The sequence below is a fragment of the Jaculus jaculus genome, chromosome 14 (assembly GCF_020740685.1).
Source record: "Jaculus jaculus isolate mJacJac1 chromosome 14, mJacJac1.mat.Y.cur, whole genome shotgun sequence".
Lineage (NCBI taxonomy): Eukaryota > Metazoa > Chordata > Mammalia > Rodentia > Dipodidae > Jaculus > Jaculus jaculus.
Genome location: NC_059115.1, coordinates 78,223,001 through 78,250,203, shown reverse-complemented (window position 1 = coordinate 78,250,203; position 27,203 = coordinate 78,223,001).

Here is a 27,203-nt window from a genome sequence, read left to right as displayed (position 1 = left end):
TCAAATTTACCGTAGAAATGACCTTACTTCTAAGTACATGTATCCGTTGTAGTTACTCTCCTTGTGGGGACAAATGTCCAACCAAGAGCAGCTCAAGAGAGGAAAAGATTTACATAAGGCTTATAGATTCCAGGGAACATTTAAACATGGTAGCTCACATTCTCACACATCCATAGCAGTGATACAGCCACCAGAACCAGGAAAAACAGGCTGACTCTACACACTTTAGGTCTGTACTGAAAATATGCCCACAGTGACACACCTCCTCCAGCAAGGCTCCACCTGCTGGAAACTTAAGTAAGAAGCTTAATATTATCAGAATTATCTCAGGCTATAGGTCCATTTATATTCAAACCACCACAGTAGTTTTTTGTTTTTATATGCATTAATGAGATGCAGTTACATGTAGTCTCTTTAAAGTTAGCTTATTTTGAATACAGGGTAAGTTACTTTGAAGTTAGCATGCAAAGAAATGAGTTTGTTTTCATACATATATGTGATTAAACCTTGTTCTTGCTCTCCCACTGTTCTTTGTAATCTACTTCTATTGGTCCCTTTCCTCCATTTAATAGTCCTTCATTCTGTTTGCATGTGACATGTATGTTATTGCCCTTTCTTTGGTTCCTTCCACTCTGTTATGGTCTATTCTTTCCTCTCAAGGTTCCTGTTCCATTATTATAATGTATACACACACACACACACACACACACACACACACACACACACAATTATGTCTAGATATTCTGGAAATGATATAAATCATTCACTGTTTGTCTTAATAAGACATAAGTAACCTCAAATAGTGACCTCTGGTTCCATCCATTTTTATGCAAATGTCATGATTTTAGTTTTTTTATGTCTGAAATAACACCCATTTTCTATAAGTAGCATATTTATTTTATGCATTTATCTGTTGATAAGCATTCAGACTGGTTTGACCATTTAGCCAATGTGAATAATACAAGTATAAATAAGAATCTACAAGTATCTCTGTGGTATGTTGACTTACTGATTTGAATATTTACTCGGAAGTTGTAGAGCTGGGTCATAGGATTGTTCAATTTTAATTCTTTATTAAAGGGAATCCTGTTGGATTTTAACCCTAAACTGTTATATTTTTATTTGTGTGTGTGTTTGTGTGTGTGTGTGTGTGTGTGTGTGTGTGTGTGTGTGAGAGAGAGAGAGAGAGAGAGAGAGAGAGAGAGAGAGAGAGAGAAAGAAAGAGAGAGAGAGAGGGAGAGAAAGAGAGTGTGTGTGGGGGGGATGGAAGGACATGCCAGGACCTCTTGCTAATAGACTCTAGAGTTATATGAAACTTTATGTACCTGGCACAAAAATATGTGAATACTTTGGATTTGAATCCATGCTGGTAGGTTTTGCAAGCAAGCTCTTTTAATCACTGAGCCATTCTCCTAGCTCTCTTAGCTTTGGTAGGAGCCTCCAGACTAGTTTCCAAGGGTGACAGTGTCAGTGTATTTTCACTCCAGCAGGAAACGTTGTGCCACATCTTCACTAGTATGTGCCGTAGCTTTTGCTCTACTGCTGTCATTTTGACTCAGGTGAGACAGGATCTCACATCAGTTTAAAAGGGTGTCTTTACAATGACAAAGTGTGCTTGAAATATTTAGTCGTCATTTCTTCTTTAGAACAGTACATTTAGCTCGTTGATCCATGTATTGTTGAAAAATTAGATTTTTGCATGCCTAATATTTGTAGTTTTTCACCTACTGTAGGTATCTATCCTCTGTGCTAAAATATATTTGAAAATTAACCATTCTTTAAACTGTCTCTGCACTCTGGTGATTTTTTTTTTCTTTGCTACATAGAAACTTTTAAATTTCATGCAATTTCATTTGTTATCTATGACTATATTTTCTCATGAATTTCTCTCTCTCATTTTTTTGGAAGCCAGCATTTTATACTACTAAAACAATATTTTAAATAATTTACTGTCAATACTTTATGATAAACCTGATCATGTGATAATAATCCTAAAGGATCCAAAACTATAACAATTATGTTACATGTTGAACAACTGTTCAAAACATGGGAACAAAAAGTTCAAACCAATAAATCACATCAAGTAGATCTTATGGTGTTGTCCACTAACAATGAGGCATTTGCCTGTCTTGAAGTTGATTATCTCCTAGCTTATAGATAAGTGAAACCAAAATTCTTGATGTTAGCATATGACTTATTCTACCTTTTTAATTTAGAATGCAAAGGTCTAAAGGTTCAAATATATAGTTTGTTAAAGATTTTTTTAAAGCATTAAAAACATTTATCTATTTTTTTTAATTAATTAATTTATTTATTTGAGAGCAACAGACACAGAGAGAAAGACAGATAGAGGGAGAGAGAGAGAATGGGCGGGCCAGGGCTTCCAACCTCTGCAAACGAACTCCAGACGTGTGCGTCCCCTTGTGCATCTGGCTAACGTGGGAACTGGGGAACCGAGCCTCGAACCGGGGTCCTTAGGCTTCACAGGCAAGCGCTTAACCGCTAAGCCACCTCTCCAGCCCAGCATTTATCTATTTTTTATAAACAAAAAGTTTTGTATGGGAGTTTGGCCTGAAAAGTACCTTTACCTATTTTTCTGCCCAGTCATTACTGAAAGCTGATAGAAACTCACCTACTGAATAAATTTTATTTGTGTGTGTGTGTGTGTGTGTGTGTGTGTGTGTGTGTGCTATTTTTAAAGAACCAAGTTGAGGGCTGGAGAGAGGTCTTAGAGGGTAAGTACTTGCCTAAGAAGCCTAAGGACCCCGGTTTGAGGCTTGATTCCCCAGGACCCATGTAATTCAGATGCACAAGGTGGCACATGCATCTGGAATTCGTTTGTAGTGGCTGGGGACCCTGGCAGGCCCATTCTCTCTCTATCTGCCTCTTTCTCTCTGTCTGCCACGCTCAAATTAAAAAAAAAAATTAAAAAGAACAAAGTTGATGAAACAATTTTTGATTCAATTTCCTTCCACATAAAACACAACAATACAGAGATCCTTCCTTCTTAGGACATGTGCCTTCTCTAGGAGTTCTGGTATCTTCTCTGACTCCTCAATTTGTCAGCGTAGTTCCATTTTCCCAACAGTAATGGCTTCCCAGTGACATACGACTCAATTCCAGCCAGTGAATTAGAAACTAAGAGCGATAAGAAACACTAAGGATGATATTCTTCTGCTAAGGGGGATACTGAGGAAGCAGAAGGCATTACCATTTTTGGAAGACTGGTGTTTTCACTTTGAATGTATTACACAAAGGACTGCATGTATGTGGGCTCCACAGATCTATCAATTTTCCCGACCATGGGACCAGTACAACATTTAACACCATCTTTAATATATTCTAGGTATAGGTTTTATACCTGTTTTGAAACTTAATTTGCAATTTCTTCTCTCAGATGTCATTTGTCTTGAAAGACCAGAACTCCTATTTTGTTTTTTCATGTCAAAGTATATGTTGCTACCTAGAGGTGATGCCCAAACTTGTCTGAGGACACTGAGCATAAAATCTGAATGTCCTTTATGCAATGGGAACAGCATTTGAGACTGGGCTTCACTGTGGGTCTTGGCTGACTTGGAACTTGTTGTGCAGACTCTACTGGCTCAAACTTCCAGAGCTTCCCCTGACTCTGCCTCTTGAGTGCTGGGATTACAGACAAGTGCCATCACTCTTGGCAATGGATTCACCTTTTCAAAACAGATTTATATTAATTCTTTTTTGGCTTTGAATCAAGATCATTCCAATGTATTTTTTTAATAAACAAAGCCTGATTCAACTGTGCATTTTGGTCTTCTGTCATATGACAATTTTATTGAATGGTGCCCAGGGATTCACAGTGGGTTTCAGTTTATCCTTCTTTGATGTATTACATATTGATCCTGACCACAGCTATTTTTCTCTTTTCTCCTTCCTGATTATCACAAAAATTTCAAGATATACTTTAGATATCCCCATATACCCTTGTGAGGCTTCACTAAGTTGCTGTTTACTATTTTTGGTGGATTTATAAATGTTTCAGATTGCTTCATTACAAGTTAGTATATCCTATTTTTATTTTTGTTTTATTCTTACTTTTGTATTCTGGAGACATTTGATTTATGCTAATAACTTACACTTCAACAAATATTAAACTTTAGTCAATATACAGAAAATTATGAATAATAAGCAAAAAAACTATTCAGTTTATAAATAATTGTATTCTTCTTTGTAACAGTCACTCAAAAATACATGCATTTTAGATCCACCAGAAGAAAAAAAAAATCACAACCAACTAGAAATAACTCATCATAAGAAACACATCACAACTTCTGTTATTTTCAAAGAAGACAAAAACACTTATTTCAATATATAGCTATAAAGGGAAAAGTTAATGTTCCAGCGAAAATTCCTAAGAGACTAATGCAGTCCATTAAAACTACAACTATTTGGTCACTTCATTGAATCACATAAAAGATAACCTCATTTCCATATAGGCTCTTTCTGAAGACTGTAGAATTTCAGTGACTAAATGATACTATATAAGAAAGCCTCAAAGTTCTCTAAAAATTGAGAAACTGATTTTATAATATAATGCTTATATTGACACACTCATTCATTTTAAATAAAAATATCCTGCTGTAGAGCCAGCAATGAATCATTGAGCAAGAGCACTTGCCATGTACGCACGATCACCTGAGAGGGCCTTGACTGAACGACTTAGGCTCCCAATTGACTGATTATGGCAGTAATCCCGTCCTGTGCAGAGTAGGGACTGATGAATTGGTGGAGCTCACCAAAATGGCAGCTCCAAGGTCAGAAGAAATGCTCCTGATGGAGGAGGATAAAAACCACTCACCTTTGTGATCCACAGGTGCACACACATACACACACACACACACACACACACACACACTGTACAGACTACATACTCATGCATGTAAAAAGAAAAAGGCAAAAAAAAAAAAAATAATAAACCTCACCATAAAGAAAATCTTCGAATGAGAGGGAAAAGTTGGTAAAATAAAAATATGCTGTTAAGTTAGAAAATACCTGGTTTTGATTTTGCCATTTATAACTTTGATAATAAGACTATTATCTCAATAAATTAGTTTTGCATGATATGATTAAGCAGTCTTAATTTTAATAACTAAATTTTGTATAGATTTAGATCACTAAATATTACCAGTATGCTCCATCAATGTTTTTTTCATGACATGTTTTCAATGTTTTGTGACATGACAAATCTACCTTTATTTTTCTTTCTTTCTTTTTAATGTTTATTATTATTATTACTAAGAAGATGTTTTATATGGAGCATCAAGTGTTGTGTACCCTCTTTTCTCTCATACCTACACCCATTCCACTGGGGATGCTCCTCAGTGGGGTTGCAAGTATTCCCCATGGGGTTCTTATAACTCATGAAATCACACAATTTCTTTAACTTTGAATTTTATCTTTAAAATTAGTTTGATTACTTGGGGGATGCAATATCAGATCTGTGACCCGTAGAATCATGTTATTTACTTTTTACATAAACTGTCATGCAAAAACTCAGTTTTTTTTATACTGTGCACTGCGTTTAAATTTAGCAATTTAAACTTGTATTTTGCTTCTGTATACATCCTTCAATACACAGAAAAAAAAAATCCATCTTGAAACACAGTAGGCATTGGTTCAATGATGGCTAATCTTGATTCTCAACCTAATTAGATCAGGAACCAACTAAGATACACCCATATGTGTGTGTCCGTTAGAGTACGTTCAGAATGTGTAACTGAGGAAAGACCATCTCCAAGCATGAGTTGTGCCTTCTGGTAACAGTCCAGGCTTAATGAGGTACAAGAGGACAAGAATGCTACTTGCTTACCTGCCTCAGCATCTTGTGTGGCTCTGCTATCCTTGACTGACATGTTCCTTAGCCTTCCATTGTGGTGTGGAAAGGTCTCTCCAGGAATGCTCCAGGCCTTCAGAACCATTTAATACAGCTGAGGCACTCAACCTAATAGACTGAGCAGCTACCGAGTTATCAGGCTGTCCCACGTGTAGAAAACCATTGTTGGACTCCTCAGCCTGTATTGTGAAGCCAATCTAAGAAATTCATTTCTTTCTTTCACATCACTGTATTGAAAATGTTCCTCTGGAAAATCCTGACTAATGCAGGTTCTTATAGCCTTTATCATTTTCATGACAGCCAAGTTAACAGTCACTTGTGCTGCCTAAAAGAATTTTACTTATTGGCTCTTGAGGACAGTAAAATAAAGAGTATAATATCCTTAAGTTCCTGGAGTGGTAACTTAGAAATTCTAGTCAACACAGAACTTAACAATGTATGAAAACTCTAGGACACCAATGTTTTCTTTCCATGATTCTTTTTCATGGATTTCGTTCCTGGGACAACCTAAAGTTCTGTATCATTCAAGTCTAGTCAAGAGGCAAAAAACACAGATCACATTTGAATAAGAGCCTTAACTCAGCATTTAGTATTTTGAATATAACTTTAAATAACCAAGAAGTTGTAGATCTAGAAAATATTAACTACATATCTGCCTGAAACAGAATACTCAGAAAAGGTTAAGTTTTGAATGAGGTCCCCCCCCCCCATATAGCTGAAATTTAGATCTCACTTAAGACAGTGTAGATAGAAACACTGGATGGCACTGAAGTTAATACTGTTGCTGCAGACAGAGGCAGGCAATAAAGTGTCAGTTGTGAACTACAATCTTCTAGGAAATTGCCAGTGGGGTGCTCTTAGGCAATTAGAAGCACTGGTAATCCCTGCAGAATTGATTGGGTAGCTGCCAGTGGTGGTGCCGCTGAACTTACTGTGGGTGATCACCACCTGAGTGTTCAGCAGGCTGCTCATTCATTACACCACTTGGCACATGATAATGCTCTTACATTCTAGCTCTCATGTTAGAGCCAGAGCAGTAAAGAAATGATTTGTAGCTCAAGACAAAATGATAAGGTAACTGGTACATAAGTATTCAAACTGATCTATATGTTGATGTTAACTGACAAAGCCTTTAAAATATCTTTGAGTAACAAATCAAAGAAAGTAGTGGGACATTTAATAGGGGAAACGGTGCAAGTTATAGAAGTAGAAATAGTGAAAAGCTATGTCAATATTGATGGTGACTTATATTAATAGCACAGAAAGTATTCTGGAAACAATATGGATATTGTACAAATTACAAATACAATATAAGAAAATGATATGATGACTTTCATGATTTCTTCCTTTTACATTTGACACATAATACTTTTACATATTAATCTGATCATCTGTAACCTCACTACATGGTGTTATTAAATACTATTTTCCTAGCATTAGGTGGACATCTTCCTGTGTACTTCTCAGAAACTCTGATGATTCCAATAAAATTGGTCCCATTGTCATTCCAGCATTGAAGGGAGTGGAGTTCATGATGCCATGCCCTTCCCTAAATGTATATAAGCAGTTCACAACTGCTTGTAGTGGAGGCATTTTCTTCAGTATTCAAGCTGCCTTATAAGCTGGCATTGCTTCTATAGTCAATTTCTCACCCATGCTCCTGCGAGGAAGCCATTAAACTCTGGTTCATCAAGCTGGGCATGGTTGAAGGTGCTTCTTTGCTATGCCCTTAGTGCTGTCTGGGAAGAGGAGAAACATGTTCCCCTCTTCCTAGCAAAGGTGACCACGGCACATGGATATATTGTGTGATGTCCATTACAGAACAACAATATCTTTTACCTTAAACATGCAAAATCATGGTGCAAACTTGCAAGATCTTTCTTACTGTACTGTGAAACATAATCCAACAATGCATTTTGCCAATGAATATTTTCTCAGTCTTTATCCCACCTTCCTAGCTTCTCACATCTACCATTATAAAGGAAACTTCCATGAGATCAATATACTTCAGATTCTACTCAGGAAAAAATAATCACAAGTTTTTGGTCCTTCTGCTCTTGATTTCACTATTTACTTTCAGTGCCATTTAGATTGTGCCAAAATCATTTAATTTCCAATTTTTAAATGGCAGGATGTTATTTGTGTGTGTGGGCATATATATATATATATATATATATATATATATATATATATATATATATATATATACACATATATATATATGTATGTATATATGGAGAGAGAGAGAGAGAGAGAGATGATGTATTTTCTTTATTGAGTAATTTATATTGAATGATTATAGTGCATGATACTACAAATGTATAGGATCAGAGATGTCTATTTTTAGTATATTGATATATTTAGTTACAGATATAAAAAATGGTATCTCTGAGTCTTTTTTTAAAAATATGGAACATTTCACAAATTTGCATGTCATGTTAATTTTTTGAGATATCATTATATTTTTTACAATAATGGATTAATGAACTTACATCTTACCAACTGAAAATAAAGTTGAGCAAAAAATTAAAGGGGTTGTTTATAGTAAAACAAATAAATGAAAAATACAAAAATAATATAAAGATATCTGAGCTTTATAAGCTAGTTACAAGTGATAGCACAGACAGATATTTTGCATTGCCAAAACTTATGAGAAAATGTCACAAAAAAATTATTTTCATACTTAATGGTTAAGCATTTTCAGTGCATTGACTTATTTTTTTTTAATTTTTTTTTGGTTCATTTTTTATTTATTTATTTGAGAGCGACAGACACAGAGAGAAAGACAGATAGAGGGAGAGAGAGAATGGGCGCGCCAGGGCTTCCAGCCTCTGCAAACGAACTCCAGACGCGTGCGCCCCCTTGTGCATCTGGCTAACGTGGGACCTGGGGAACCGAGCCTCAAACCGGGGTCCTTAGGCTTCACAGGCAAGCGCTTAACCGCTAAGCCATCTCTCCAGCCCTAACTTATTAATTATATTTAAATCTGTATACAAAAAAGTAAATTTTTCAGGAGTTTCACATAAGACTATAACGTACATATTAAAATGAAAGAATGGGGCTGGAGGGATGGCTTAGTTGTTAAAGTGTTTGCCTGCAAAGCCAAAGGACCCAGGTTTGATTCCCCAGGACCCACGTTAGCCAGATGCATATGGGGGTGCATGTGTCTGGAGTTTGTTTGCAGTGGCTGGAGGCCCTAGTGCACCCATTTTCTCTCTGTGTCCCTCTTTACCTGTCAAATACATCAATAAATAACAATTTTAAAAAGAAAATGAAATAATTCATTAAAACTAAAGTGATATTGTAAGGAAAATGGAAGATTTATACTACTCAATTTGAAGGATGTCTCTGAGCTATAGTAAATTGGACAAATAAGTAATTGAAATTGAACATAAAATGCAGAAATTAAAGAACAGTATAGTATCTATGTTGTATAATGAAGTACAGTCAAAGGAGATGCAAAAGTATTTTAACAATACTTTATGAAAAATCCATTACATAACTGAAAATAAAATATTACTATCTCAGTATGTACACAACATGTAATAGATACTTTCACATATATATGTAATACTTAGTAACATTAAATTTTACGTGAGAGAAGAAAATATAGGAGAATTTATCTTGTTTAGATAGAATGTATTGCCCAAAATAAAATGCTTAGCATAAACATTTGATCTATGACATAGTAACAAAAATAAAATGGTATTTGTTCATAAAAGAAAATAAATCTCGTGCCTCTATGATGTCTTATACACAAACATGACTATAAGTTTAACTTATAACCATAGCAGGTGCAAGTTTGAAACTATACCGAAGCACATCATTGGAAGAGAAACACCTCACTACATTTCTGTGTAACAACCAACAGAAATGGACTATAAGTACACATTGAATTATGGATGAATTCCCAAAAACAAATTGTTAATCACGTGTTAAAGTCAGGTTCACATTGCTGGCAGAAGTCATCCAACCAAGAACAGCTTATGGGAATAAAGGGGCGGGGATATTTGGATTACAGACTCAAGGGGAAGCTCCACTACGGCAGGGGAACAGTGGCATGAGCAGAGGGAAGGCAAACATAGCCGGTGGACCACGTAACAGGAGAGTGTGCCAAACACTGGCAAGGGGAAACTGGCTTTAATGCCCATAAGCCCACCCCTAACAACACACTGCTTCCAGGAGGCATTAATTCCCAAATATATATAAACTGGGAACCTAGAACATGTAAATTTATGGGGGCCACCTGAATAAAAACACCACATTTTGTCCCTGGCCCCCATAAACTGCTCACCATTCATGATGTAAAATGCAATGCATTCAGTCCAACTTTCAAAGTCCTCACATTTTTTATCAGTCCTAATGATGTTTAAACATCTCCATACTCCAAAGACTTTTACCTGAGCCATAATATAAATAAAATAAAATCTATAATGGCACAGAATAAACATTCACATTGCAAAAGATTGCACTGGGGATAGCAAAGAAATATTCAACAAATACAAGATTTAAATAAAGCAAACATCAGACTCTGTAACTCCAAGTCCAGCAATTCTAGTCAGTAACAAGTTTCTAAGTCCCATAATTCTAACTAGCAACATCTAGGCTACTCACAGTCACTGAAAACTTCACTGGGGCCAGTAGTTCACCTTAGCAGCCATTTTGTGGTCCCAACAACTCCACTGGGTCTGTCTCCACTGCAATCCATGTCCTTCCTCACATGGGGTCTCCATGCAGGCATCCAGAAAACCTGCTTCACAATGCCCATGGTCATTTCCAAAGCACAAGACCGCACTGCAAATTCAATGACACTCTTTCCTGCATTTCTTATAGACCATAATACCAGGTGGGGTGCCAATTTGTTAATGAGGTGGGGAGGGGGGGCTTTGAAGAACAGGACACTTCTTTGAGCATTCACGCCCCTTCAAGAAAACTGCATTCTTTCTGTTGTCCCACTCCAGGTCACCTGGACCAATCTCAGTGTAATCTGAACAAGCAGCAAGTTCAGCCTAAAGAGTTCTTTCTGTGCCATTTCCATCTGCTCACACCAGTCTATTCTATGCAAAGCAGCCCTGCAGGAGCTCTTAGGGTATGGACATAGCAGCACACCTCTCACACAAACCGCTTGAAGCTCTGCCCAGGTAAAGCTCTTTCTCACCCTCATAAGCCAAACCTCACCGTTCATAGTTCTGACTGCATTTAGGTGACTCAACTCTGATCAGAGTAGTCCATCAAGCTGTACTTAGAGCACTGCAATTTGTCCCTGAGGTCAAAGTTTCAAGTTCTTCCACATTCCTCTTGAAAATCAGCTCCCAAAAGCCAAAGCCACACATTCAGGTGTCCAGCAGCAATGCCACTTTTGGTACCAAGCCAAGCAAGGCCAGACACAAAGGCCTTACATAAATTTCCATATATGACATTAAAAAAAAAAACGGATAATTTATGCATCATAATGTGGTAGTCACTGGCAAGGTTGATAAATACTGTAGGACGATAGGCTGAACTTTGTTTACTAAAGTGGTTACAGATTTATAAAATCATCGAAACTATTAATTCCTCATTAAATGAGGAATTTAAAAATTTATAATATATTTTATGTCAATTCTACCATAATAAAGAAAAAGAAAATACCAGCACAAAATATTTTTTTTTAATTACTGAAAATGTCAAACTTCATTTGTTTTCTTGGTTACAGCCACTAATGAGCACTCCACTTCGGAGGCTTATAGTTCAGTGGGACCCCTCTATTCATCTCCTTTCATGACTGATCCTTCTATAATTACTGACTTGGATTGCTAACACTTTCCGAATAGTCAAAGAAGGGCAATAGTACACACTGATTTTTACTTCAGTTTTTGATATTTTACTCCTTATTTTAATCAAAATTTATAAATTTGTGGATTTTACGAAGCTATTTTTGCTTAGAAAGGTCATCTTCAATCACCATGGTGATGCCATGGTATATATGGCAATCTACTTCATGGTTAACATCCTTTGGGGTGGATGTACAATACTTTTAGTCCCCCCCCCCCCCGCATCTAGTACACCTTTTCTCTGAGAGATTTACTCATGTGAGGTTGTCTTGAAAATATATATAAATCTTTCTCTACCTAGCAAACTCTGTCCTGTTTATAATCACAGCTCAAGAAAAGATCCAGGTTCCTTTGTCCTCTATTGGAAGCTAAAGTACTTAGAAGGCTTTAGGAAATCTCAGAAAGATGAAATTACTATACTTGAGAGAAGGTAGCCCCAGTTTTTCCTTCTCACTACAAAGGTAAAATCTTCACATTCTCAATGTCTTTTCTTTGACTCTGTCCTATGAAGATATTTATATTCTGGAGGTTCTAGCATAAGAAAAGCAATTATTAAATATAGTATTTGTTTAGTTTTATCTGTTAACATGCACAAATACATTTCAAAGCTATAAAAATGTAACCAGCTATAAAATACAATAGATGTATCCTGGATGAGAGATTAGGCTTCACTTCATATGTTCAACTAAATTAGGATGCACAGGTGCTCAGGGATGATGGCTGCGGTACCACTTTAAACATTCTCAAGGGTAAATTCTGCTCTGAAATATTCCCATGTCTACACAACCATATTTCCAACAGATTGATTTATTTCTACTTTGGCACATATTCATGCGATTTAGTGCAGTTTTACAATAAGCCATGGCGTTTTGTCTTCAACATCCTGTGCAGTGTAAAGTCCCCAGAAGTGGTGACATCAAAGCACGCATAGATACTTCATAACAGATTCACGTCTTTCCACCATTGCTCCCCTCCTCCTTAACAGTTTCTTTCTTCAGAAACACAAACCACATTTTAAGTATTTCTTAATCAGCTAATGAATAATTTTATAAAAATATACTTTTGTATTTCTTGATATAGAATTTGATATGTACCTCAAATTGGGCTTCAACTTGAGAAACTCACACTTTAGCCTCCTGAGCTATGGTTTCATCCATGACCTCCTACTGTTAGCTCTTATAATAAAAATCTTCTTTAAACCTAAGCTTTGCTTGACTATCTTTACTTATGCATATCGTATCAGGTTGTATGGCTAACTTAGGAGGAACTTGATAATACCAAATCACTGGGATAAGTTTACCTCTCACTAGTTTCATATTTGGCTTTCAAATCCAAAGAGCATTGAGTTATATCATGCCTCAAATTTTATTTTTAAATACAATTCATTTTCTGCCTATGTACTTCAACAATTTACTTACAGAATAAATATGTGTCATTCAAGAAACCGACTTAGAAGTATACTTTTAACATGTGTTGTCTACCTGGTTCAGATGCTCATATTGAGAATTCCCTACTAAGGATTGAGTTCTACTGATAGGAATTTTGAAAGTCTATTTTATTTTTATTTTACAGATAGATTCTTAGCATCAAATAAGGTCTAAATCTGTAAGCATTTTTTAAATAAATTTTAAAACCTACAATAAAAAACAAATAGGTCAAAAATATTCCTTTGATTAGCATTTTGTAAGCACGATGAACAAAATTTTAAATCCTTTTTTATGGCCTATTGAACAATTTCTCTGAAAGTATGTTGTTTCTCTTTCTACCCCAACTTATTCAGCTGAAAAGACATATTTTTCAGGTAAGCAAAAGAAGATGCATTACTTTTAATTAAAGAACACATGTTACTAGATAACTAGTAGGTAAAACCAAGATAAGTGAAGAACGGGCTTGATAGCTTATGAGAATCCATTGAGCAACCTCCTTTCAGCAGGTTCCTTATCAAGGGTTTCACTTCCAGCCCTATTTTATGACCATGTGTGGCTCAAAGGCTGTGTGTCTGATAGGAAAATGACATACCTATATATTTCACCCTGACCAGTCCAACAGACTCTCAAGTATGCAATGTCTGTTGATCTAATAACATGATATATGCCACTCACAATAATTCCTTGCCATGTTTCACTTCTTTATTAGTCTAAATGAAGGACATAAAAAACTGAGAAAAAATGCACACTATCACAGTTAATTGGGTATGAAATGTACAAAACAATTTGAATATGTCATAATACTCTTGTTTTAACACTATCTGATTAATATGAGTAGACACAGAGATGTTAGAGTAGTCAGTAGTCAAAGCACCATCAATAGTGAAGCAGAAGATTCAGAATGAATGTTCGTTTTAGTCTCATTTAGCGCAAAACTAGTGTAAGCTTGTCATTGGAGAGCATGATCTTTGTCTCCTTAGGATTCTGACCTGCTTGGTAGTTCCCAGTACAGGTTCCTTTCCAATGAGCAGATATTTTAGCCAATCAGAAAGCTATTGGTTGCCCATAAGGCATGTGCCACGATTGCACTTGTGTGTATATCTATCAGGATGTTTGCTTCTGTGTAGCTTAGACCTTAGGTAACTTAGATGGTTGTTGGCCACTTTCCCAGGGTAGCTCTTGTAGCATTTTCCAGCACTAGACTGGATAAATGTCTGGGGTCTGGCTTTCTTTGGGATCCTAGCCAGATCTCTCTGTGTTCCATGCCATCAGCATAGATGTGTTTGGCAATAGGGTCTTACCATTTACCTCAGGTGGGTGATCAAGAGCTTTGGCAGAAACCTATCTTATTTTAGGGACCTTATAGGTCTCTCTCATCAACAGTTCATTGTGGGGGATAACTGTATTTTGGTACTGGGAGTTACAGAACAAAGCCAAAAATAATTAATTAATTAATTAATTAATTAAGGTTAGGCTTCATCCAACCATTCCTAAGGCCCTTTTTTCAGGTGCTTTCCCATGCTCCTGTTGAGGGTTCAACTTTTTAGTCTATCTTCAAGGATAAAGGTTTCTAAGGAACGAATGAATTCAAAATGAACTGAATCCAATCCACTTTTAAAAATTAAAAGAGTATTTTCTCCATTCCCTCTGCACAATTTTGTATTCATGTGTGCTATATAATTCATAATAGTACATATAGATAAATAGATGATAGATAGATAGATAGATAGATAGATAGATAGATAGATAGATAGATAAAATGGCTAACCTTCAAGATAGAGACATGGCCTGGGTTTCTTTCAAAGGATTCCAGGACTTCTAGAAATAACAGAACTGACAAGTGTAGTACATGGAATTGATATGACTTTTTCAGGGCAAACAAAATAATCAGATAACTCAAGAGATTGCCTATAGTATATCAGAAAATATTTGTCAACTATGCTCTCACATATATTTGAGCTATGACCTTCCTGAGTACATGCTCAATAGATTCTCAATCAATAACCACAGAAGTATTTGCTCATGCATGCTTATTGAACTAGTGCCTCTTCCCCATAACTGATGGCTATTCCCACACTGCATGACCCAAATTCCCCAACAAGGAGGATCCCTTCAGAGGGGCAGGACAGGAAGGAGGCTAACTATGGTAACAACGTGGCTGTATACACATAATTAAAAGGAAAAAAATAAGAAGAAATCACTAAATTACAAAAAATGTAAACTCTTTCGATGGCCATCAAGAGAAGAATGGGGCTGGAGAGATGGCTTAGCAGTTAAGCGATTGCCTGTGAAGCCTAAGGACCTTGGTTCGAGGCTCAGTTCCTCAGGACCCACATAAGCCAGATGCAGAAGGGGGCGCATCGGGAGTTCGTTTCTAATGGCTGGAGTTCCTGGCTCTCCCATTCTCTCTCTCTGCCTCTTTCTCTGTCTGTCTGTCACTCTCAAATAAATAAATAAAATAAACAAATTTTTTTTTTAATAAAGAAGAATGGATAAAGAAAATGAGTGAAAAATAAGTACACAAGTAGGTTTAATTAAATTATATGGAATTAGATTATTTACCTTCAGGAAATATTTAGTATTGGAGAGGAACATGTTAACTTAAATACATCAGGCTCAAGAAGATGTTCTGAAATACAAGTATTGCATGTTTTCCCTAACATGACAATTCCTAGTATATACTGAGGACTTTCATACTTATAAAATGCTTGAAAATGCATGCATACTGGGATGCAATTATGAGGGGCAAGGGGTGTGACATACATGTAGGAAAATGTCTTCGTGAAGTTGATCACTATATTCAAGGAGCATGTGCCAGGAAAAGAAATATTTTGGAGAAAATTTACATAAATGTGTAAATATTTAAAGTAGAATTTTAAAAGTATTTTCAGATGAATAGTTCACTGTTTACAAATCTGATGCTTTTAATCTGCTGGAATTCATTGCTTTAAGAAATACAAAAACTTGGACATTTTCTGACATACCTTCAAAGTGTGAGGAAGTTACACTTCTGCTACTCAAAATTCCTTCAACAGTGTATCAAGGAAAAGTGATTATAAATTATTTAATAAAGGATGCTTTAACATAAACTCTTAACTGTTTACTACTTACTTTGAATTCTTCCTCCATTCTTGACATATCCTATTTCAAGATGGCACTGAGGTTTAGCCCTCAGGCAGGTGAATGTCCTTCCTGCCTTTAGTGAACCTATTTGTCCTGCTTAGCAAGTAGAAGTTGAAACAAAATCCTGTGTATAACCTCTGCCTGGTTATCCCATAAGAAATTGTTTACTTTCCTCTTCTCATTTCATGAACACAATTAGAATCAACTTTATTTAATGATAGATGAACTTAGTTACATAATGATTTTTCAAACCACACGCCCTTTTAAAAACTCTCAGACATTTTAAGAACAACATTTATACCTGCTTCTAAACATCAGTTCATTTAATTTATTAAGCATCTTTAGGCATCACTAAGCACTAATTAAATGTGATGGTATATGGCCAGTAAAGTGAAGGTGCAACATGATATTGAAATAAAATAATAAAAAAAAACTTACATATTCTTCACCTCTTCACCCTTTCAAATTCTTTAGGGTATAGTAATTGTTGAAAATAATCTTAGATTCAAAATGGCTGTCATCTGTGAAGCTAGAGGAAACAGTAAAACAACCCCCACAGCTCACCCCTGCTCATGAAAATGAAAGCGAAATAAAATGCTGTTTTCTTAACTTTTTAGTTTTTATTTTCTTATTCACAAATAAAATTCTAAATTCTGAATAATACTCATGGCAAATGGAAAACAAATTTAAAAGAGAAAAATCTAATATTTCAGATACAGAACAATGTCTATGAAATACAGTGACTGAATTCTGTACTGGATTGTCCTGAACAAAAGAAAGTTGAGCACTGGTCCTCATTTAAACCTGGTGGGGAGCTGTCCTTTGAACATGTACAATTAACATCCCTAAAATATTTTCTTTATTGATAAAAAGTTTATAATTATATTAATTAAATTTGTGCACCTTCCTAATAAAAACTAAGAAAAACATTCCAGAGCAGTTGTTATTTAGCTCTTGAGATAAACTTTAGAAAGATGCCCTTCAGAGATATGAATAACAGTATGAAATACAAATCACGTAATGTCCTCCCATAATAGACAGAACACGGAATACATATTATAGGATGATGATATTCTACAAACAGAAATGACTATACTGAATGAAGCAGCTGATATGCAAATAGTAAAAAGCTTAATAAACTGTTAAAAATGCCCATCTGTGATGTTTTCAATTAAACACATATGTTCTTAATGCCAGATTCTCAGCCAGTGACAAGTTGAGAATCAGAATCGTGTTGGAGGAGGTTTGTTGCTGGGGACAGGCTTATGGGTGTTATGCCAGCTCCCTTCTTGCTGGTGTTGGGCACTCTCATGTAAGCTAAATTGAACCCTTCACTACTCAAAGATGCTTTGGTGAGGTGCTTAGTAGAAACACTGAGATGGTACCTGCAACAGAAAAACTGGTGTCATTTGATCAGGGTTTCTGCTGCTAGCAGCCCGATGATATGGCTTTTGGCATTTGGAAACAACTTGCATTAGGAATGTGAAGGATTGAGGATGGGTCTAAGAGAAGTGTTGCAGTGTTGAAGGCAGAAACTGAAGGACCATTCTGGCCAGAGCTGAAAAGCCTGAATGCAGTAAGAACTACAGACTGTGATATTTGGCTTATGATGAGAAGAACAAAGTTTTTCTGGACTGAACTAAAGACACTTTGTGTGAGAGGCTTGATGTCTTGCCCATATCCTGAGCAATTGCACAGGCCCATGTTGCAAGGGGTACAGTTGGCCCAAGATAGAAGTTTCCCCTGGCTACTCAGTCCAGCTGGAGGGATGAAATTGAAAAACAAAATCTAAGGCTTGTCACTGGTCACTTGTTAGAGATACTGGACTTAAACTACAGATATTTTCCTAATAGCTGTTGAATTTGCATTGGCCTGGTTTCTCTTTCTTATTCCTTACAGCAAAGCAAATGAACCGTTATATGTTGAAAGTACGTAACTTGTTTGATTTTATAGGACTCACAGTTAAGAGACAGTCTTAGATCTCAGATGAGACTTGTAAATATAAAACAAATTTAAGTTGATAATGACTATGGGGGACTTTAAAGTTAGACTAAATACAATGTACAATATAAAATGGTTATGAGTCTGTTAGGGGCCAGTGGCAGAATGTGGTAGTTTGAATATATGTCCCCAATAGACTCAAATGTTTTATGACAGCTGTAACTTTCCCATTCAGCCACTTGGCTGGAGGAGGAGTCACTGTGGGTGGATCCTGGGGCAGATCTGCATTTTAGCCGACAGGTACAGGGAAGATTGAGCTCTGCCTGGCATTCCTGGTGCTTGCTCGATCTTCGTGGTGCTGACGTTGGTTTCTTCTCTCTTTGCAAGGACTTGTGAGAGGGTGCCAGCTTCTTCTGCCATCATGGGAATTCCCCTGGATCTGTGAGCTTCCAATAAATCCCAGCAATGTGAAACTGACTATGACATTGACGTATCATTTTGAATTATCTCTGGTAATTCTATGTCTACTACCTTCTTTCTATTCTGGAACTTGAGAAGCACTAAAAAAGCAGGTTCCAAATGTTTTGCAGTAAGTGCCTATGAAAAGATGCATCCTCACTGCTCCTGAAACTCTGGGATCCTCCTCAGTGGCTATATCTGCTTTCATCTATGACTTCCTAATCTATAGCCAGATCAAATCTGGCAGCCTACCTTATGTCTAAAATAGTGTTCTTGTTACTTAAAGGTGAAGTTCTCTGAAAAGTGTGTGAAAATCTTAGCTAAAAATGCATGCTTTCATCTCAAGAAAAGTTTATAAAATTGTAATTCCTTCTCAAAGGTTGTGAATACTGTTTAAAATACTACCTAAGTAAAAATTTAATATTTTATTATGAGTCTCCACTCCCAACATTCAGAGCATGTCATTGTGAAGTTTCTTCAAGTTTACAAATTCTCAAAACACAATAGATCCCAGTTCAGCAGGTGGTGCTTGAGGATGAAAGTGGAAGCGTTGACTACATAATGAGTACATTTCTATTAAAGAACAAAAGCCCATGATTTGTATTAAAAGCAGTGATACATATTAAACCGTTTATTAACAAAAAGCTGAAAGACAACTAAAATTGTGGGGGTTCGGTGAAAAGGGACTCTTAATTCAGCGGACAGCGTAGTTCTGTAAATGGTGAGTACGGAGGACAAACGTGAGTACAGATTTCTATGGATATTATGAAAATATAGTGGACATTTCACAAAATATTAACATTAGTCTTCCCAAATGATTTAGTGATCTCACATCATGTTGTATGAACACATAAAGCTAATTCAATATCACATGGAAATTTGTATACTCCAAGGTTAACTGAAAAAATATTCACAATAACCAAGGTATGCAAATGATCTACCGTGTGTCTGGATGGATGAATGGATACCAACATATACATAGAATTCCCTTCCGTTTATTTATATTTATTTGTTTATTTTATTTTATTTTATTATTTTATTTTTACCAAATATGGAAACCCTGTGATTTCTGACAATGCACATGAAGGTGGAACAAGACAAAGCTACAGAAGCTATCCACACAAATAGCGCATGTCCTCCTTTGTGTTTGTGGTCTAAGAGGTGAAAGTCAAGAAACAGAAGAATAGTGGTTTCGAGACCATGGGAGTAGAAGAAATGAGGAGACGATCAGCAAAACATGAAAACATCCTGGAGTAAGATGAATACTATTTTAGACTAATTTGATTGCCAACTTCACAGGGTCAAGAATCACATGTGCCAAATTACGTCGATTAGGAACCCCCTGTACATGTCTGGGTGTTTACCTTTACTAGGCTAATTAAAGAAAGAAGTCATGAGACAGCCATGGGAAGCGGTGACCCACGGTCCATTGTCTGGGGCCATCTCAAAACAAGACTGCTGGCTAAGCAGCGCCCTGCTCCTGTTCATCTCCTCCGCTGATCCGGCCGGGTGACGCCGCCGTCCTGTTCCTGCCGTGCCTCCTCCCTGGAAATATGAGCCAAATTTTAGCCCTTTCCTTCTGTATGTTGCTGTTGGTTATATATTTCATCCCAGAAAATCGATGTTAAATGATATAAATAATTCTGGATATCTCATCCAAAGCAGGAGGGCCATAAACTATACTGCACTGCATGGTCAAACTTTGCTTTGAAACAGATAGTGAGCATGCTTCCGTATAATGAAAGGTAACTATGAGAGATAATGGATATTTTAATTAACTTAACTGTGATAATTGCATAATGTATGTGTATACTTTGATGACCCAGTAACTTTCAATATCCATATTTAAATAGTTTTTATAACTCATTAAAGCTGAGAAAATAAATAGCACATAATAAAGTCAAATATCAAATAGTGAAATTTTATGTGACTTGAGACATTCTGCATGTAGAGCTGACACTCCCATGAAGACAAGTTCAGTTGAACAGCTGATAAGATGAATCTGTCTAAAAAGGCAAAAGAGCTGACTCTTCTAGACGGACTATCTGTCCCTATACTGAATTCACAGGCACAATGAGTCCTTTTCCCCTATAACCTGACATATAATTTCGAAATTGTTTTAAGTTTGAATAATCTGGTAAAATATTTTTACAAGCTTTCTTCTCTATGACTTTGTACTAAGTACATATTTACTGAAACACATGTTCTTAATCCCCTGTTCCAGAGCAGAACTCTTGCTCTGGATTATGTACAAACGGAGCGAATAGGCCAGATCTCCCTGGTACCTGGCATTAGCGTGAATGAGGCAGAAAATGGGGGTTCTCCTCACTTACAAAGCAGAAATCCAGTGACTCCTAAGAGCTCATCACTGAAGCAAACTTAAAACTCACTTACCACAGCTCAGGAACATTTGGAAGAAAAGGGGGCAGAAAGATTGTAAAAGCCAAAGTATGAGACATCATGCTCCGAGGTATTCCCTTCCCCTCTCCCCCATCACGTACCTGACTGCTGTTCCCACAGCGCCCAACCCACAGCGCCCAACCCACAGCCCCATGGGGAACACTGTGGAAGACCTGCAACCTCCTGAGGAGGGTCCCCAGAGGAATGAGGGCAGTGACGAGGCAAAAGGGGGTGCCGATCCACGACGCAGCCAAACAAAACATGTTGATTAATAATAATAACAATAATGAGTCTGTTTAAAAAAAAATCTTACTGATATCCTTGGCAATAATATGTAAAGCTAAAAAATAAAAACTATTAGTTAACCAAGGAAAACTTGATCATACTTATATAAATAATGCTTTTTTGGTGTGTGTGTGTGTGTTGCTTTCTGGAGAAAGTATATTTCCTAGAACTTCTTTTCTTGCCTTTTTTTGTTGTTGTTGTTGTTTGTTTGTTTCTTGTTTCTTGGAGGTAAGGTTTCACTGCAGCCCAGGCTCACCTGGAATTCACTGTGTAGTCTCAGGGTGGTCTTTAGGGGTGAAAGACTTCTGCTAGCTTGTTAGAGAGCCATCCTTTCCTCAGCTTTACTGAGGTGGCTATCTATGTGTAGGATGCATGTCTGTTGTTATTCATTAGCTGGTTCATATTATTGGTGTGAAGCATCAGTTACTCTCTGTTGTAGACCAGCTGCATATGTTTCACTATGCCAAGGGCCACCAGCTTCTACAAAGGCAACAAAACCACATACGAGAAAATAGGGAACATGGTCAGCATAGGAACTCTGCTAGATAAGCTTTATTTTAAACAACTGGAAGAAGTTATAATAACCCATGAAGGTATACAAAGTTCTCGACGTTCAATAGGCACTGTGAAGACATTGCAATTCTGTTTCTAAAGGACTCATCTGATAGTGCAGGGAGTGATATGGGTTAACTGCACAGTACATACACTTGCTGAGCACGCACAGACTGCGTGAGAAATATAAACTCTATTTTGCTTGTGTTATTGTGCTGTGCTCTCAAGGTGAACCAGGAATGTGTGACTAATCACCTGCCTACAGCTGGCTTTATTTATGAAATCTTACCCAATCAATAATTGATTGTTCACTGGAAGCACTTACTCCCAGACACTGAAAATTACTTGTTCCTTCCTTTCACAAAGGAAAAGGACATGTGCTTCATATTTGAAGTGCATGGATGAAGAAGAGAGTGTTTCCTAGTAACCATGGTGATCGCAGACAAGCGTAAAGTCAGACTACCAGTTGAAACATTTTTGAGGGTTACTGGGAATTTTTCCCTACTAAAAGGCAAATACATATTAAAAAAAATATATATTTTATTTTTTATTTATTTATTTGAGAGAGAGAGATACAGAAATAGGCAGGTAGAGAGATTGAGAGAGAGAGAGAGAGAGAGAGAGAGAGAGAATGGGTACTCCAGGGCCCCCACCCACTGCAAACAAACTGCAGATGTGTGCACCTTCTTGTGCATCTGGCTTACTTGGGTTGTAGGGATTCAAACCTGAGTCCTTTGGCTTTGCAGGCAATTTCCTTAACCACTAAGCTATCTCTCCAGCCCCAGAGATACCTTTCTGCCCTCACATGGAATACTTACCTGTGGAATGCAATGGTATCATCAACAAGCTATAAGAGTATGCATTTTATTTTATTTATTTTTAATTTTTTGTTCACTTATTTATTTATTTGAGAGTGACAGACACAGAGAGACAGATACAGAGAGAGAGAGAGAGAGAGAGAGAGAGAGAGAGAGAGAGAGAGAGAGAGAAGAGAGAATGGGCGCACCAGAGCTTCCAGCCACTGCAAACGAACTCCAGACATGTGCGCCCCCTTGTGCATCTGGCTAACGTGGGTCCTGGGGAATCAAGCCTCGAAATGGGGTCCTTAGGTTTCACAGGCAAGCACTTAACCACTAAGCCATCTCTCCAGCCCTAGAGTATGCATTTTATTTCAAAGTTGAATTTAACTTCAACAAGACTGGCCTGAATGTATTGGTACAAAAGAATATGGAGTTTTCTAATGGTTCTTTCATCACAATCAATGATGGCAATCATGAACCTGGTTTAGTAACAGGCCCAGGACAATAAAAACATGTAGTACTTAAGTGCAGTTTAATTCCATTACTACCTCTACCCTAAAATGTAAGTTTGACATAAATCACAGATACCCTTGTGATGTTTCCCTGTGACATATTATCTTTATTTTTTTTGTGATAGAGTTTTCTTTTGTGGCCAAGACTGGACTCAAAACTCTCGATTACTCAATGATTTCAACTGGGGCCCTGGTGAGATGTGATGGGCTAATTCTCTCCTCAGATTCTGCATACATCTGAAAAAGAGAAGCAAATTCTCCAATGGAGAGTGGAGTCAGCACCAGATAAGTGGGATAACCATTATTATTTTAGAGAGATTTTAATCATACACACACACACACACACACACACACACACACACACACGCCCAACTTCATAGTCAACTGATTTAAAAGTTAAACGATTCAAATAATATATCCATGTAATCTTTAACTCTGAATAAGCTATGACTTCTACATTATACTTCTTTTCATTTTGCGCTGTTACCTTTTGGGCTTTTGTTGATTGTTTCTCTCAAATAAACGTGTATCTCCGGATTTGTGCTTGGGAGTCAGAGGCAATAACGGGGTACTGCTGAAACCCCACCTGTAGGAGCAGCAGGGAAGCAGTGGAGTGAGGAACAGAACAGTGGGAAGCTGGTGGTCATGGCAGTGCCAGCTATGCATTCCTCAAAGCTAATGAGAGGTAAAAGGTAAGGCAATGCATCTTCATCTTGTCAGGAATTTGGAGGTACACTGGACACTAAGTCCCAGAAAAAGTACCAGATATTGCTAGATAGAGGAAAGTCAATAGCCAACATTTTGGAAAGGGCAAAATTTAGCACTTGAGTCTCAAATAACAAGGTGTCAAATGAGTTCAAGAGTGTATGTCATTACTGAGAGATCATTATTGTCATGCATTATGGAGAACTGTATTCTTTTTAATTATTTTAATTACTAGCAATATTATAAAAAGACTTCCATTTATGTGTAAATTTTCTCTTTGAGTTTAGGAGAAAGGAATGTATCATAATGAGCTTCATATTCAAGAATACTGGGGCCCGATTAAACCTCATTACTTATATCAAAAGTTTTAAGTTCTTGGGCATTACAGATGGCTTAGTGGTTAAGGAGCTTGCCTGAAAATCCAAATGATGCAGGTTTAACTCCTAGGACCCACATAAGCCAGATGCATGAGGGTGTGCACACAGCTACAGATGTTTGCAGTAGTTGGAGGCCCTAGCATGCCCATTCTCTCTTCTTTCTACCTGCCTATTTCTGTGTTACTCTCCCTCAAATAAATAAATTAAAATTAAAATGTTTAAAAAAGTTTTAGTTCTTTGACAAGTCTTAAACATTTTCATCATCTTTTTTTATTTATTCGTTTTTTAAATTTATTTTTTTAATTTAATTTATTAGTTTTCTTTTCAGTAAATACAGGCAGTTTGGTACCACTATTTAGGATCATCTGTGATCTACCCCCTCCCATTAGGCCCTCCTTGTTAATGAAAATGGCTCGTGCATTGTGGAGTTAGCCCTCAGTTATTGGTATGATAAATGTCTCTGCATATCATGACCCAACATGTGACTCTGACATTCTTTCCGCCCCCTCTTCCGCAAAGTTTCCTTTTCAGCAAATACAGGCAGTTTGGTACCATTGTTTAGGCTCATCCATGATTTACCCCCTCCCATTGGACCCTCCTTGTTGATGTAAATGGGTCATGCATTGTGGAATTAGCCCACAGTTATTGGTATGATAAATGTCTCTGCATATCATGATCCAACATGTGACTCTGACATTCTTTCCGCCCCCTCTTCCGCAAAGTTTCCCTGAGCCATGTTGGGTTCATTTTTGGTCTGCTTCAATGCTGAGGTGTTGGGGGCCTCTGAGGCTCTGGCTCTCTGATTTGGTAGGAGTTGATTTTTCTCTTTGTTGGTCTCCTTCCCCTTTGTGCTGGTATCCGGTTCACAGGAAAACATCACCCTTGCTTGTTTCGCCAATTGTGCTTAGTTTCAGTCGGGCCCCTTTTGAGGTATGTTGGGGCAGCTCTCTCCTTAGGATCTGCATCTATCTGAAAAAGAGAAGCAGATTCTCCAACGGAGAGTAAGTTAGCACCCGGAAAATTGAGATAACAATTACTATTTTTATAGAGAGTTTGAAAGGTGTTGGCCCTCTTGTACCCCATGATTGATGGTAGCTTGATATTGGAGAATGGGCTTGTGTTTGGGTATGGTTCTAACTTGTTTCCCAGCTCCAGCTATGGGTCTCATACCACTGAGGGGATCAGTTAGCCAAATCAAGAACAGTTGGTTCCCCACCATGGCTGTGTGCCATTATTGCACTTGTGTGGGAGAATATGTCTGTGTCACTCTCTCTCAAATGAATAAATTAAAATTAAAATATATAAAAAAAAGTTTAGCCAGGCATAGTGGCTCAGGCCTTTAATCCCAGCACTAGGGAGACAGATGTAGGAGGATCACCATGAGTTCGAGGCCACCCTGAGACTACATAGCGAATTCGAGGTCAGCCTAAGCTTGAGTGAGACCCTACCTTCAAAACAAAACAAAAAAAAAAAAATTAAGTTCTTTGTCAAGTCTTAAACATTTTTATCACCTTTTGCTAATATTTTAAGTGACCTACTATGTTGATGTGCAAAAATTGTGTGTGTGTGTGTGTACATACATACATACATAGATGTATGGAAGTATAGAATCATAATATAAAACATGCCATCAATTCTATGTGAATATTTCAATTACATGCATATTATCTGTTCACTTTCACTGATTGGACACAGTGGCTTGAAATCTAAGATGACTGCTTGTTGAGTTTGTTTCTTTGGTCCTTCCTGAAGTCTGTCACTGCGTATCTCTTTACCAGCTTTGTTTCTCAGCTTCCTTCCCTTTTCTTACTTTCTTATTTTCATTTTTTTTTCTAACTTGATACTTCAAATTTCTCAAGCATTTTAACTGCAGAAGTTGTTCATATACACAAGGATATGCATACTGCACATTTTATTGGCTTTAAATAATTTCAAAGAAATTTCCTAGGATTAGAAAATGACATTGATGCTTTACAGTGTACCTCCACATGTTTAACTGTGGGAATCTGCAAACAAAATGTAAAGAGCTGTAATTCTTTTAAAAATGTCTACAGACAATTTTATAATTAATTTTGTAATTGCTACACTGAAGATGTTTCTTGAATCAACATTCTTATGAGCACATTTATAGCAAAACTGACTTAGAGCTGAAAATGTAATTGTTAAGTAGTCATAGGCAATTGGAGGGAACATTAAGAGAAGTGATGATTGTGATACATGCAAAATTCGACATGCAGTAACATGCAGTGAAGAACAGTAGATAATGATGGGCCCTGAACTTGGCAATTATTCTGCAGTTGAAGAACTGGTAAGGACAGTAGTTGCTTTTCAACTTATTGAAGGAAGACTGTAACTAGAAGGTAGTGCATAGTAATATTATCTTAATGGATTGAGTCAAAGGTAATAGTTGGAACCATGCATTTGGATGTATGGAGCTATGGTTAGGAGATTATGATCAAGATTGTGTAAGTAGCAGTGCAAACCAATCTCTCATTTTTTAATTAAGGATGAGTAGACTGGTATAATGCATATTTAGTAGATGACATGTTGGTACACCTTTCATATGCTGAATATGTCAATTTAATTGACTGAGAATTTAAAAAAAAATATTTTTGCCACTAGGTGTGCTAGCACAAACTTTTAATCCTCAGCACTTGTGAGGCAGAGGGAGGGGTTTTAAAATAGTGTATTTTGAAAGGACAACATAATTCTCCTAAAATACTAAAATAGCAAAACTATATTAGTGATAACTTGGATTGTAAAGTAAGTTGAGAGAAGACAGTTAATAACTTCGTTTGTCTTGGTAAATGTTTGTGATATAAGTACAAATGAACTTGCAGAAGCCCAAATTGCTTCTAACCACAACAGTCTAGAATGAACCTAGAACTCATGCTCAATTCCACTTGCCTTGCACATTTAAATAAGCTGACTTACTGCGTC